Source organism: Amphiura filiformis, chromosome 12 (assembly GCF_039555335.1).
Source record: "Amphiura filiformis chromosome 12, Afil_fr2py, whole genome shotgun sequence".
In the NCBI taxonomy this organism is placed as follows: Eukaryota; Metazoa; Echinodermata; class Ophiuroidea; order Amphilepidida; family Amphiuridae; genus Amphiura; species Amphiura filiformis.
Window position 1 is genome coordinate 55,701,528 of NC_092639.1, and position 7,305 is coordinate 55,708,832.

The 7,305-nt window shown below is 37.1% G+C and overlaps 1 long non-coding RNA gene across 1 annotated transcript; it reads left to right on the forward strand.

Annotated features, from left to right (window-relative positions):
* The first annotated feature begins 1,150 nt into the window (after positions 1–1,150).
* Positions 1,151–5,709, forward strand: LOC140166449 (uncharacterized). Its single transcript, XR_011860863.1, has 3 exons — positions 1,151–1,165; positions 2,240–2,359; positions 3,577–5,709. It is a non-coding gene; the product is annotated as an uncharacterized lncRNA (long non-coding RNA).
* The last annotated feature ends 1,596 nt before the right edge of the window (positions 5,710–7,305 follow it).

Here is a 7,305-nt window from a genome sequence, read left to right on the forward strand (position 1 = left end):
AATTTTTAAATTTAAAATAAAATTCAGTGATTTTTACCCAAAATAATGGATTTTTTAATGCTTATTGCTTACTGGGGTAATAAAAATGGGGACCTCTTGCCCTCCCCCACTATGGGCTGTCAGTCACTAATTGCTTTCCCCCTTAAATTGGCCCCGCTCTGAATTACACCACCGTTAATGTTAAGTAATTACCGTAGGCCCTACTTGCAATTATTAATGTTGAATTGCAAGACAGATGTGATTACAAGTTCTATTTTTATCTTGAACCACTGATTTTAGTCGCACACGTTTCATACTATTTGCCCTTAATATATTAAAAAAATTTTCAATAACAACACCCCCACTCCTACCTCACCCCGTATAGTACATGAAGTATTGTATTCATCACTTGGATGACCTTGGGAAAAGTCCAATCAGAGTCGAAAGGTCGCGACCTCCTGCTTGTGGTCGACCATAAATAACTTGTCATGGCAAAATTGTGAGATGGAGGGGACCGATTGCGGGTCCGGTAAAATAAACCGTGGTCTTGAAAATCTTAAGAAGTCCTGGCTAAAAACTATGCTATTTTTCAGGAAAAAACATATCAATCTTTGATATTCTGAAGTATAAAGTTGTTGGGCAAAGTGAAACATCGTTATTTAGACCGTATTTGCGAAGGAAAAATACGATTTTTGTTTTTCATTAAAAGATCGCCACAGCTGGTTTACAGTCCACACGCAGCAGAGCGCTGTACCGGCTTGAAAATCATACAGAATTTTCGTATTTTATTATTCGATTTTGAATCTAAAAGTCAAAACCTGCCTGTTTAACCATATTTTGGACATGCTTCTGACGAAATATAATTTTCAATGTGTTTTTAGCCCTACTATTATATTAAAATACGATCTTCTCTGGACTGGAATGGAACTTTTTTTAAGTACTACGGAACTACTTGTGTTCAACAAAAATAGGGCGGTACTATTTTTGGCTTTCCATGACGACATCGTTTGATTGACATTCGATGCTTGCACAGAGTAAATGCTATATGCGCAAAGACCTCGCGGCTTCGCCGCTCACTGTCGCGGCTTCGCCGCTCTGTCGCGCCTTCGGCGCACAGCTCGCGGCTTCGCCGCTCGCCCCCCTAGGATCGCGAGGTCTTTGACAAAGACTAGGTGCCGTCACCAATGTAAGTCAATCCAATGTAAGGAAGTAATTATCAGCAGATTGTAAGAAATTATAAGCAATTATAGACATGTACAGCCCGTCTCCAAATATTGTGCAAGTGAAAAGCGCCCTCTTTGGCAATTAGAAAATACTGTTGTGACATGATGCTTACATCAACGTCAAGGGGAAATCACAACTGTGCCACTTTACTACTGAAGAGGGCTGTACAATACATGTAAGTCAATGATAGCATCAAGTTTATCAAGAGTTTCTTCGTGAAATCAAATGAATGCATCGATTTATAAACAATACAAAAAAATTCTTACTATTTTTACTGTTTTATCATGATACAAGTATAATTATTCTCTTTATCCCCTTGAATTAGATTGAAAGATAAATAGATATTTCACATTCTGCTCTAAAATCAAAAACATGTATACGTGTCAATGATTTTATCATGGTAAATACTGTTTTCTTTGTAAACAAATATTGCACATTCTGTTGTGATATTAAAATCATGTCATCGAAATGTTGCATATCGTATACGGTTGAAATTTTACTGAGTAATCCTACAAATGAATGTTCTTATATTGACTGTACTGTACAGGTATTTGGATATAACATTCTCTTAAATTTTCTAAAAAGTGGCACAAAAGGGTTTTCACACATTTGTGTTTAGTGAAGCAGATCTCTGGATTGCCGAAACCAAAATGAATGAAACAAACGATATTTGAAAGCTAGGAATGCTCCCTTGACGTTGATGTAAGCAACAACAGCAGTATTTTGTAATTGTCATATGGTGCTTTCCGCTGGCAATATTTTGTAGAGAGGCTGCATATAAGCCTCCACACGGGTGTCATTTAAAATATGTTTATTCAATTTATTTATTTATTTATTTATTTATTTATTTATTTATTTATTTATTTATTTATTTATTTATTTATTTATTTATTTATTTATTTGTTTGTTTGTTTGTTTGTTTTTTATTTATTTATTTATTTATTTATTTATTTATTTATTTATTTATTTATTTATTTATTTATTTATTTATTTATTTATTTATTTATTTATTTATTTATTTATTTTGCACCATCAGACAACAATCGTGCGAACCACCCAAGAAGTAGCTCCACCTACTTATATGGTTTGGTCCATTCTCAATACAATATTTTTCTGCTTCGTGTTTGGAATCGTCGCCATCATTAAGTCAAACGAGGTAGGTAAGAATTTTAAATACTTCATCAGATCTATACCCAAACTGTCACTTTTGGGTAGATTGACTTAAAATGTTTGGCCCGGTTGGGAGAGGGGCATATCGTCAATCCATTTGTTGGAAGGTATGCTCCCCGTGGACCGGAAATGGGGGATCTATGGGAACCGTCGTTAAAGGTATTTTAGAGCAGTGGCCTGTCAAAAGCATGGATCTATGTTGAATACCGCGTAAAGAAACCAGAAATGAGAGGAATGATCAATTTGGGGATATTTTAGAGAAGAAAGAAATAAGTCAAGGGTCTTTCAGCGCTTTGTTTTTGTAAACATATCGAAAAAACGATACCCTTATAAATGCATCTATGCACAGTTGTCTCGGTCCCAGCCGGTTTGTGTTCCTCCGTCACTAAGGGGCTGTGCAATAATTATGAACCCTGGGGAGGGTAAAATTGGGGGGGCAAGAAATTTTGGCAAGAAATTTTTGGCCAGCCGAGAGGGGGCAAGGCGATCGTTGTAAATTTGTTGAAAACGGCCTAGTCACGCACAATATTTGACCAAGGTGTAGGTTGTAAAAGTCAAAACCCCGATTGATCCTTACAATATTTCAAATTACTAGTATGTCATTAAATGAAAGAGCACACTTATATTGTCCATGTATTCATTGCAATGAGCATTGGCCAAAAACTTTTGTAAATTCAACGAACAATGACTTTGCTTAAAGAGCGCTTAAGAATATTGATATGAATTTTGGTGTCTTTCTGAGCTGCGCGGTTTAAAACAGGGGTCTTTTGTGTGTAGGGGTGTGTGGGTGTGTGGGGGTGGGGGTGCATACCCGTATGGTCATTTGTGTTAAGTGCTCTCCCCACTCCCCAGGTATTTGCCTCCCAAATACAAATGCAGTATAATTATGTTATGTTGTTATTTGCAGATAAAACACCAGTCGCTCAAAAATAAAATTGGGTTCATGTTTTGTATTTGTTCATACATAATATACTGCCTTTTTTTGGGAAGCCAAATGTGTGATAATGAGGTTTTCCATTCGGTATGTCCTGAAATGTTAAAATAAATCTCCAAATACCAGTTTCTTGCCGAGATTTCTTGAAGCCTGACTATAGAGGCAATGCTGCTTTTAGGTCATTGGGCGTAGTTAGGCCATCAGGTGTAGTAGAACCAATTATTCCTGCAAACTATGAGTCTTATTATTTTCTTTACCTGCCACCTCAGGTTTCCAACCACATGCTCCGAGGTGACATCAGAGGAGCTCTACAAGCGTCCAACTCAGCTCGAGCTTGGAATATCGCAGCTACTGTCACTGGCATTATTTTAATTCCTGTCATCCTTGCTCTGCGCATTATCGCGGACGACGGTTACTAAATACAATCAAAGATCTTCAATGTTGAAGATCTTCAGATGAAACGTGCCATATTATATTGTTTATAAGTAATTTAAAGTGCACTCACTATGTATGTACTGTAGTTGCACCTATTCTACATCTAAAGATATATTGGAGAAAATCCTAGTCGGTCTACTTTTCCCGCATTTTCATGCATTCCTACAGATCAATGGCAGACATTGCTGGGTCGGGGCAATCTCACCTGAAATGTAAAACGATACAGCCTTGGTGGGGATTTTGAACTGTATTCCACCACCCGTGGTTACACGTAGACAACATAATGATGAATATTTGCAACACAATACAAAATATTAAGATCGATTAAAGGTTTTATGTATCCAATTGGACAGTCACAACACCAGTTTCCTGCGGATGGGACCCAAATGGCTGATTGAATTCTGACCCATCACTTGGCTCGTTGGATTCGCCTATACTTTTTTCTATTGATACCTCTAGAGTTGCTTGCTTCTGGCTCAATTTATAGAAATTATACAGGTGAATTTTGGCATGACCCAGTGGTAAAGTAATTAATACTTCAAAACAAAAGCCTAAAATCACTGCAGAAACAAATTCTGACTTGGTCGGCTTGACGCCATACATACTACTAATGAAAAACTGTTTTTGATATCACTTTTCTTTTTTCTAGTCTAAAAAAATGAATTGCAAATATACAGACTAAGATACACCCTGTGCATATAAGCATCAGGCATCACGGACACGCAACAAAGAGAGGTAGCTTTTAGAAGAATTTGACCAAATGATTCAGGACGCAAAAAGATAGCAACGCATGAAAACGAGCCGTCAAGAATTTGATAGTTACGAAATAGGGAAAACAAAAGCACTTAGGACCACGAAATCGGTGTTTATAGGTAGGTTACCCTTAACTACCTCCTATCAAATCAAAATTGAGATTTTGGTGTTGGAAGACAGCTCATATTTTCGTATGTGTCTGGCAGCGGCGTATAATGGCCTGACCTTGTCTGCAACATTTACAAATGGAAACATGACATGCATAGGCAGATATACCAGAGTAAAAACTCCGGACATACCTGGCTGTGCGGGGATTTGAACCCCAGAAATCTCGCTTGTCGGGCGAGCGCTCGGCCACTGAGCTACACAGACTGTCCCTGATAAACAGGACTCAAGTCTGATACTTATGGACATGAGCAGTCAGGGTAACTGTTCCTGATAAACATAATTAAAGTCTGGTACTTATGGATATGAGCAGTCAGTTTTGTAAGTCACATTCTAGTGACTTTTATGGGTAACAGGAGGCACCGTAGAGGACGTGATAAGTTGGTCAAAGATGTTGTTGCGTATGTAGGCCCCCTCGTCCTTATTTAGAGTTTCATGTCCTTTTCTGCGGATCCAAATGGCTTCTTTGAGCCACCTGGTAGTCTTATCAGCTTCACGATCAGTGACCAGATTTGTGAATGTCTACGACAGAAGATTTGCGATTTGCACGTGTAAATGGTCTGGATTTAAATTTCTCAACCACGTTTTGGTGCTCTTTTAGTCGGGTACCGAAGGGGCGACCTGTTTCACCAATATAGGAACTGGTTCCTCCTGTTACCCATAAAAGGATATGTTCAGCCAGATGTGATGAGTTGCCAGTCTGATGAATTTACAGTTAAAATCAACATTCCTAATGAACTTGTTCAAAATAACAACAAAAAAAGGGTGTTTTCCAATTAACATTAGGCAATGTACTAAGATTGAGCAATATGGGAATTCCCCATGATATTAATAACTATGATTGAATTAATTTATTGCACCCAAAGGGGTTTCCACGCTTTGTCATAACACATAAAGTATTGCATGATCACTTGATTATACATGAACATGGGATTCTCAACGTTCATGAAATAGCTTTAAACGTAAACAAAATTAAAATTAAATTAATTACTCAGGGTGCATCACAGTATCCATTTTAAAATACTTGAATAAAGTTAGTTACAAATTTGTCTTGTCTTAGAATGCTCACAGTCAAATGAGTTTGGAATGGAATAATTGACCTCAAACAAAACATCATGTACATGTACAACAAAATTTTAGGCTTAAGCAGCTACATGTGATATCATGCTAATGTATACAGGTGCTTTTGAGTCATTCTCAACTTTGATTTCCCCTATTTTACATAATTATTTACTTTTATAGTATTTTTATAGCTTTTTCGGATATAAAATGTATCTACTAATGACAAAATTGGTGGCGCTATTTAGTTATTGGAAATTACTCTTTTTAATACAGATAATTCCTCTTTGTTGATGAATTATGTTCATAGAATTTCCTTGTTGCTTGTTTCACCTATTCCAGCTGTTTTAATGGCAGTATTAATCATCTACCCCCTTGCAAATAAAGAAATATGATTTAGGATAAATAGCGCCATCTATAGTTTGCATTTAGTTAATAATGAAGCCAATTCTATATACATCAAACAAGCGTGCAAAACGGATGACCCGATTTTAACATGTTTTAATACAAATATTCATTCGTGTTGGTTCTGTAGCATTAGTATGAGAACTCATACACGTTCTCCTTTTTCTTTAATACAAATATCAGTCGTGGAATTCTCCGACTGATATACGTATTAAAAAGAAGCGAATGGGTATGGGTAGTGTACACGTGCATGTACGCTCTGCGCTATTAATGTTTTACGCGCGAAATACTCTCCTACGTCACAACTAAACTTAATGCGAACCAATGTACATTTTTGGATTCCTTTATGGGCAGACGATTTTAAAACTTTTACACAGGATTGTGATACATATTTTTTGTTCAAATTGACCCCTGCACTGTTTAACCTTAAATGAGCCCTACCAAAAATTACCAAAACCAATACATGTTGAAGAGTGTAGCCCAGCCAACTCTATTTAGTATTCATCAGGCAAATAAAAAAACAATTTCAAACCTTTAAGATTTGGTCCGCTGTTCCTCTATTAAAGTATACGACATTGCGCAAATAGTAAAGCAGCAAATGGGCTGCCTGTATTCCGGGCCTGTATTGTATCTTATCTTGTACAGTACGACAGCAACTTAGCTCACTTCCGGTAATTTTTACCGGCGTGACCTCTGCTGTTACGTAACGCAATGTTGAAAATCAGGTGGCAAATACGGGTTTTCAGAAAACATCAAAAAAATGGAATACACGAGTCGTTCCTCCCTTCCTTTCCATATTGAGCCCATAGATAAGATATGAAACATGAGTATAAGGCAAAGAATAACGTGTAAAAGTTGAATTATTGTGGAAAAAATGAATGATATTGGTGCGCGAAGTAGCCTAAAAAATGAGAGAAAATGCATGTCACGATCACTAAAATGGTTATATCTACAGCTTGGAGGAAACGCCGGTCTAATGCTTTTCTGTTATGATAAACATTAATTAACCAGAGCTTGTATTAAATTTTCAGCGAAAATGAGCGGTGGAACAACCTAGTCGTAGGTTGAAAAGTTGTGTTCTTTGAGTTGTCGTGTCGTAAGCGCACGTTGCAAGTGTCACGATGCTTCACGAAATGGATCCCAGCCGGCGCTGTCTATTATGCATGTTATATTGATCAATA